Source organism: Glycine soja, chromosome 10, assembly GCF_004193775.1.
Source record: "Glycine soja cultivar W05 chromosome 10, ASM419377v2, whole genome shotgun sequence".
In the NCBI taxonomy this organism is placed as follows: Eukaryota; Viridiplantae; Streptophyta; class Magnoliopsida; order Fabales; family Fabaceae; genus Glycine; species Glycine soja.
This window is the reverse complement of record NC_041011.1, coordinates 25,774,244-25,783,111: the sequence shown is the minus strand read 5'-3', so window position 1 is coordinate 25,783,111 and position 8,868 is coordinate 25,774,244.

Genomic DNA, 8,868 nt, shown 5'->3' with positions numbered 1-8,868 from the left:
CATCGGGGCCATTGAGCCCAAGGCCTCGAATGGTCATCGCTTCATCCTCGTAGCAATAGATTATTTCACCAAGTGGGTCGAGGCGGCTTCATATACCAATGTCACGAGGAAGGTGGTGGTCAGGTTCATTAAGAAGGAGATCATCTGCCGGTATGGTTTGCCAAAAAAGGTTATCACGGACAACGGCACCAACCTGAATAACAAAATGATGGGGGAAATGTGCGAGGAGTTTAAAATCCAGCATCACAATTCCACACCCTACCGGCCAAAGATGAATGGAGCCGTGGAAGCAGCCAATAAGAATATCAAAAAGATTATCCAAAAGATGACTGTGTCGTACAAGGATTGGCACGAGATGCTCCCATTCGCGTTACACGGTTACCGGACTTCAGTGCGAACGTCAACTGGGGCAACGCCGTTCTCATTGGTATATGGGATGGAGGCGGTGTTACCATTTGAGGTAGAAGTCCCGTCATTAAGGATCTTGGCAGAATCCGGATTAAAGGAATCAGAGTGGGCTCAAACACGCTACGATCAGCTCAACCTCATTGAGGGTAAGCGCTTAACGGCCATGAGTCATGGGCGCTTGTACCAGCAAAGAATGAAGAGCGCGTTCGACAAGAAAGTACGCTTACGCAAGTTCCATGAGGGAGACCTTGTGCTAAAAAAGATGTCCCATGCTGTCAAGGACCACCGAGGGAAATGGGCCCCGAACTACGAAGGGCCTTTTGTTGTGAAGAGGGCTTTCTCCGGAGGGGCCCTGGTGCTTACCAACATGGATGGCGAAGAGCTACCTTCACCCGTGAACTCTGATGTCGTCAAACAATATTATGCTTAGAAGCTGGGGCAATTAAGGATGTCGCTGCATGTTCTTTATCTTCGTGCGTTTTCTAGATCTCCCCCCAGGGATTTCCGGTCCGCTGTATCCCTTGTTACGGTCTTTCAAAGAAATGAACATGGATTTGAGGCTTTTAGTCCTCACGTTAGTTTCACACCTTGCGTTAATTTGTGATCGCCTGAGCCCTTCCGCTCAGTTCATGGGATCCCCCAAGCGCTTAATTAGAATTGAACCTGAACCAACTTTCCCTAAATTTTCTGCGTTTGAAAACATTCATGCATACGCATACGCATACGCATGTATATTGTTGTGGTAAAACAGGGGCAGGATCACCTTGGGCTACCTTCTGGAGTGAAGACAAAACATGAATGGCAGAAACCAGTCAAGGTAGGGTAATGATGCGGCCAAGATTGGCCATACCTGGTTGTTTATTACTTGCAGGTACTTAAGGATGAACGCAAGCGGGGATGGGGTCACGACCGACCGATCGTTGCTCTTCTCTGTGCGAAACAAACAGGGAATGTCGCTGCAAGGCAGCTCCGTATCCTTTGTATTTTGCAGCTTTCTTTTACTATTTGTTTGTTTTAAAAAGGAAAAGGGTAATAATAAAATAAGTAATCAACGCCTAATTCTAACCTAAGTAAGTTCAAGTTAGGCAAAATGCTAATCCATGAGAAGGGAGGGGACATGGTTAATGTTCCCCTCAAAAAAAAAAAAAAAAAAAAAAAAGTGCAGGTTAGCTCGCCTGGGCGAGCCACCCCTGCACCAAATTATAAAAATGACGAAAGGGAGGGCGTTTTTACGTTCAAAAACTTCTTTTCCCCCCTTTCAAAAGCCATACCCACGGGATTGATGAATTTGCGGCCCTAGGGTCATCCTTTTTCGCATTTTTTGATTCCGTTTTGCGCTTTTGTTCATCACCAACAAGTAAGTATTCCATCCCTAAGCTTTCTAGCTTTTCATTGGTGTATTTTGATCTCCTTTTTGTGCTCTAAATTGTGGGAGTGTGCTCAAATATATGGGGCAATTTTGATTTGTTTTCTTGCTTGATTAGGTTGAATTAGGGGTTTGTATGAGATGGCCCTAGGCCTATAATGCATTTTGAAGTAATGGGGCATGCCACATTGTCCCCGTTCTCTTGCTATTGACACCTAAACGCGCGCCCACCAAGTGTTCGGTGAAATGCCTCAATGGCATTAGCGCGTAATTTTTGTAGGGAAACAACCCATGGGGCAATTTGGTTTGCACATATTTTTGGGACATGCATTCATTTTCGAAAGAGCTAGAGTAATTGCCCCGCATATGTCCTAGGCCTAGGAACCAAAGTTTTTATGCAAAAGTACACAAAAGGAAGTGCATATTGGGTAAAGTTACCCTCTTTTTTGGCCAGCAATCAGCTATGGGCCACACTATAATATTTTCCCTACGCCTGGATGTTTAAGAATTGTGCTCGTCATGAATGCGTAGGTTTAGAATAGGTAGCAAGATACCTTTGGCAATTTGCACTTTGGGTATGAATAGTGAAATACTTGAATGTATGTATATATAATTTTTGGTAGTCAAAATGTCTCACAAAAAATATATATAAATATGTTGAATGTTATGTGAAAGAAAACATATTCCAAAAAATATATATATAATTTGAATACAATTTTAGTCAGCAAAGGAAAATATGCTTGAATTTGCATGCGGCTTTAGGTAGCAAAAACTTGAAAAAAGGCATGAAATGTAGCACTTTATTGTGTAGATAGTCAAGATTCATCATGAAGTTTGTGTATGTATAGGTATTAGAAATACCAAGATGTGCACATGTGCAATTTTTGGTACCCCAAAATGCTTGGAGTATGCATGTATGTGAATTTAGCCAAGGAGATGTGTGTGATGTAAGTAACAAATACACCTTGGAAGTACGTGTAAATAATCTAGGTAACAAAGCTGCCTTGATTGTATATGGGTGCATTTTTTTTTCGGTTAATAGAATGTCTTGGGCAAGAGAACGTTCGTAATGAAATATGCGCATAAGCTTGCTCTAAATTTACATTGATGTTTGTATTTATGGGAGGAGGTTATATGCCATTTTTGCTTTAAGAGTAGTGTCCCACTGGTAAAATTAACTTTCCAAATGTTTGCCTTCGCAGGAATGGCCCCGAGGAAGCTTGCCTCAAAGAGGTCCAGGAAGGACAAGGCGGCCGAAGGAACTAGTTCCGCTCCGGAGTACGACAGTCACCGCTTTAGGAGCGCTGTACACCAGCAGCGCTTCGAAGCCATCAAGGGATGGTCGTTTCTCCGGGAGCGACGCGTCCAGCTCAGGGACGACGAGTATACTGATTTTCAGGAGGAAATAGGGCACCGGCGGTGGGCACCACTGGTTACTCCTATGGCCAAGTTTGATCCAGAAATAGTCCTTGAGTTTTATGCCAATGCTTGGCCAACAGAGGAGGGCGTGCGTGACATAAGGTCCTGGGTTAGGGGTCAGTGGATCCCGTTCGATGCCGACGCTATCAGCCAGTTCCTGGGATATCCGATGGTGTTGGAAGAGGGCCAGGAATGCGAGTATGGCCAGAGGAGGAACCGGTCTGATGGGTTCGATGAGGAGGCCATCGCCCAGCTGCTATGTATACCGGGGCAGGATTTTTCCCGGACTGCTGCAGGGAGGCGAGTGCGAATCATGCGCACCAACATGACCACCCTGACCCAGATATGGATGACGTTGCTCCTCAGCAACATCCTGCCCACCAATCATAATTCCGACCTCCCCATGCCTAAGTGCCAGCTGGTGTACGCCATCCTGACACGGATGAGCATCCATGTGGCTCAGTTGATCGCTGATGCCATCTATATCTTTGCAGGTATGACGCCCACTAGGCACCCTTTGGACCCAGATAAGTCCAACAGGGCTCTGGGATTCCCCGCACTGATCACAGGACTCTGCCAGTCGTTCGGAGTCCCCGTTGCACCTACCAAGGTGATTCGGCCGCCCATCACCCGGGCTTTTATTGAGAAGTACTGTACCCAGAGACAGGCTCAGGGTGATGCTCCACAGGCCGCAGGCGCGCCCCCACCACCTCATCAGGCTGGCCAGGCTGGGGCATTTGACATGGAGCAGTATTTACGGCATTTGGTTCGCCAGCAGGCGGCCAACCACCGAGCACATGTACGGACCCATGATTGTCTGTACCAGATGAGCCTTAGCATGCAGAGCCAGGGCTTCGCTCCTTTTTCATGCCCTACTCCAGACCAGTTCAAGGCAGAGGTTGCATGGCCCGGAGATTGGCCCGAGGCCCAAGCAGGAGAAGCACCCCCAGAAGCTCCCGGCGATGGAGAAGAAGCCCACGAGGATGAGGAGATGGCTGATTTGCTTGACTTCTTGGGAGGGAGTGGAGACACGTGACTGGGAGATCCCCAGATTCATGTTTTCTTTCATATTTCTTTTGTCATTTTTATTCTATGTTATTGTTTTGACTTGAGAGACTAACGTTTGTTTTTGTTGTTTCGATTGTCATTTTGTACAGTGCATACATTTTTGTTTAGATTGTTGCGTTAGTATATCACTACTATCAATGATGTTTGAAATTCTGGAACCGTGTAGAGTTCTTCGTTTAGGAACATCGTCCAAAAGTATATAGGTGAAATAAACAAAAAAATCATGATAAAAATAAAAATAAAAATAGAAAAGGAAAGAAAATGAAATAGAAAAGAAAAGAAAGTGAAAAGAAAAAGAGAGCAAATAAGAAAAAAAAAGGGGCAAGTAAGGAAAAAGGTAGAAAAAGGAAAAAATAAGTTGTCAAGTTGAAAAACCAACATGCTTTTGAAAAGAGACGATTTCCAACTTTTCTTTGAAAAAATTCATTGATCATAACCAATTTTTGGAAAATGTGTCTACACCTGAAGGGTGAATGCTGTGAAATTTCCCCGGACGCCCGAAATGGACTCGGATGAATGTACAAATTGATAAAAGAACATATTTTGGAAACATTGGGTTGATTAAAATAGAGGAAATGAATCCTGAGCCCTAGCATCACATGACCATAAAAATTTGACACTTGAGTGTCCGCATAGGTGCATGCATGACCAGTTTTGCATAAAATTTCCAAATCATCATTTTTGCATTTTTGTGTCATGGAAATAATGTGGGGCATCCCTTTTATCCTTGAACCAAACCAAACCCCGACATGTATCATGTCTAGCCATTCTACAAACCTTGAGCCAAAATCCTGACTCACCATAAACCTTGACCTAGGGTGAGAATGTCAATCCTTACCCTCGGAAGCAAAAAAGAAAAGAAGGAAAATTTCCAATCAAAGAGAAAGCAAAAAAAGAAAAGAAAGGAAATTCCCAATCAAAGAGTGGGAGAAAGCAAAAAGAAAAGAAAGAAAATTCCCAACCAAAGAATGGGAGAAAGTAAAAAAGAAGGAAGCTCCTGGTCAAAGAAACCAGAAGAAATGTGCAGAGAGGTCAAAGACCAGACAATATATGAACAGCACAGAATTGTCACCAAATGAACAAAAAAGAAGGAAAGGAAACCACGACCTAAAATGGTCTTCTCCCTTTGATTACCAACCAAAATCCCGTGCGCTAGCGACCCTTTTATTCCTCGCCCCGCACTAAACAAAAAAAAAAAAAAAAAAAAAAACAGAAAAAGGAAAAGCCAGAAAAATCAAAAGCCAAAAACACACAAAAGCCAAAAAATCACCAAAAAGAACCCATTCCCAAGGGAAGTCCTACTGATCCATGATCACGCATGTAATTTTTGATTTGATAGGAAATAATTTGCAAAGTCAATTCATGACATATCTATGGTTCGGAATTAGGATGAAACACTTACCTGTGCGAGATTGATACACTTTGAGTGGATTTCTTCTATTTTTGTCGAACCCAGTGTTTCCTCTAAATGGTCATTTAGAAACGAAATGCTAACATCCAAAATCTCATTTATGGTTATGGGAGATTTCATCAGCAGACTCTCCTTCCCCGGTAGACGCATTGTTTTTCACTCAAAAAATCATATGCTGCTCTAAATCAGTTGGAATATTTGTCTCTTTGCTAAAGCATGTTTGCATTTTAGTGGAGAAAACACCGAGACTTTTTCAAGTCTCACAAGTTATCCAGAACTACGTAGGTCTGAGTTCCTCATTGGAGGATACGTAGGAGCAAGAGCCTCGCTTTTGTCGACCACACCGCCTTTTGTTGCCATGACTCAAGAGCTGGTAGCCCGCGGAGACACCTTACGGTTATCCGCACCTCGTCATTCAGTGACCCCAAGTGTGATTGACGAGCAGAGGCCAATGTGGTCATCTGCGCCCTTTCCGGAGATGTCAGCATTTTCCGATGGAGACTTTTCAAGTCTCACAAGTTATCCAGAACTACGTAGGTCTGATTTCCTCATCGGAGGATACGTAGGAGCAAGAGCCTTGCTTTTGTCGGCCGCCCCATAATCTTTGTCATACTGACCCTGAGGTCATGTGACGTGCACCCTTGTATCATCCAGAGGCGGCGGGCCCGATGATACGCGGAGATACCTTACGGTTATTCGCACCCTTTTGTCATCCAGAGGCGGCGGGCCCGATGACAAGCAGAGACCAAGTTTGGTCATTCTGCACCCTTGTATCATCCAGAGGCGGCGGGCCCGATGATACGCGGAGATACCTTACGGTTATTCGCACCCTTTTGTCATCCAGAGGCGGCGGGCCCGATGACAAGCAGAGACCAAGTTTGGTCATTCTGCACCCTTGTATCATCCAGAGGCGGCGGGCCCGATGATACGCGGAGATACCTTACGGTTATTCGCACCCTTTTGTCATCCAGAGGCGGCGGGCCCGATGACAAGCAGAGACCAAGTTTGGTCATTCTGCACCCTTGTATCATCCAGAGGCGGCGGGCCCGATGATACGCGGAGATACCTTACGGTTATTCGCACCCTTTTGTCATCCAGAGGCGGCGGGCCCGATGACAAGCAGAGACCAAGTTTGGTCATTCTGCACCCTTGTATCATCCAGAGGCGGCGGGCCCGATGATACGCGGAGATACCTTACGGTTATTCGCACCCTTTTGTCATCCAGAGGCGGCGGGCCCGATGACAAGCAGAGACCAAGTTTGGTCATTCTGCACCCTTGTATCATCCAGAGGCGGCGGGCCCGATGATACGCGGAGATACCTTACGGTTATTCGCACCCTTTTGTCATCCAGAGGCGGCGGGCCCGATGACAAGCAGAGACCAAGTTTGGTCATTCTGCACCCTTGTATCATCCAGAGGCGGCGGGCCCGATGATACGCGGAGATACCTTACGGTTATTCGCACCCTTTTGTCATCCAGAGGCGGCGGGCCCGATGACAAGCAGAGACCAAGTTTGGTCATTCTGCACCCTTGTATCATCCAGAGGCGGCGGGCCCGATGATACGCGGAGATACCTTATGGTTATTCGCACCCTTTTGTCATCCAGAGGCGGCGGGCCCGATGACAAGCAGAGACCAAGTTTGGTCATTCTGCACCCTTGTATCATCCAGAGGCGGCGGGCCCGATGATACGCGGAGATACCTTATGGTTATTCGCACCCTTTTGTCATCCAGAGGCGGCGGGCCCGATGACAAGCAGAGACCAAGTTTGGTCATTCTGCACCCTTGTATCATCCAGAGGCGGCGGGCCCGATGATACGCGGAGATACCCGAGTGGTTATCCGTATAAACATTCTTTTGCTATCTGTAAGACAGAACGCTTGATAGCATGCAGAGGCTGACACAGTCTTCTGCACCTTTTGTTCCTCCGGGGACAACAAAGTCATTTACATGTGGAAATTTCATGGTCACCCGCGACTCTCGTCAGCCGAGAGGAGCGAAATTAGTGTCATACACTGATTTTCGTCCGGGGACCTTTGCTTGATGACATGAGACCATTCTTTGGTCCTTGTGAGATGCTTGGCATCCATCATTAGGCAATCTGTGAAATCCTAGGAACGACAAGTCACGGTCACCCGCGACTCTCGTCAACCGAGAAGGGCGAAATTAGTGTCATGCACTGATTTTCGGGGACCTTTGCTTGATGACATGCGACCATTCTTTGGTCCTTGTGAGGTGCTCGGCACCCATCATTAGGCAATTTGTGATATTTTGGGAACAACAAGTCATTTGCATGTGGAGATTTTATGGTCACCCGCGACTCTCGCCAAGTCGAGAGGAACGAAATTAGTGTCTTATCTTTACTTTCCTTTTATCTCCAATAAAAGACAAGTAAAGAGGGGCAACTGTCATACCCTAATTTCGTCCGGGGACCTTTGCTCGATGACGTGCGACCATTCTTTGGTCCTCGTGAGGTGCTTGGCACCCATCATTAGGCAATTTGTGAAATTCCAGGACATGCCGAAAAAAACCAAAAAATATTGATGCACAATCCGTAAGTTTCCGTGACACACCGGAAATCAAATGGAAGCATCGTTGCATAATTAAGTGAGGTTCCGTAACATTCCGTAAGTCAAAAAGGGGATGATTATGTAATCCGCAAAGGTTCCGTAACATTACGGAAAGAAAACAAGTATCGTTACGAAATTCGTAAGTTTCCGTAACTTTACGAAAAAAGAATCACCAAAAAACAGCAGAGGGGGGTGTACTTAGTAAAAATGGGGGTGCAAATAGCACCCAGGCCCACTTGGGCCCTCCAGAAGATTCCTCCAGAAGGCGGTTGCTTCTGGAGGAAGCAACCCTGCTCGCCTGGGCGAGCTGGGCGGCAACCACCTCCCCTATTTTGCTATAAATAGGGGAGGAAATGAAGAAGGAAAGGGTCCAGCCCCTTAGGCACTTCTCTCTCTTTCGAATTTGCTTGGAAAAATTGTTTCCGTGAAGAAAATCTAAGCCGAGGCGCTTCCGAAACGTTTCCGTAACGTTTTCCGTGAGGAATCTCGCAAAGGTTTCAACCGTTCTTTGACGTTCTTCATTCGTTCTTCATCGTTCTTCGATCTTCAACGGGTAAGTACCTCGAACCGAGCTTTTCGATTCATTCTATGCACCCATGGTGGTCCACATTGCGTTTCGTGCATTTT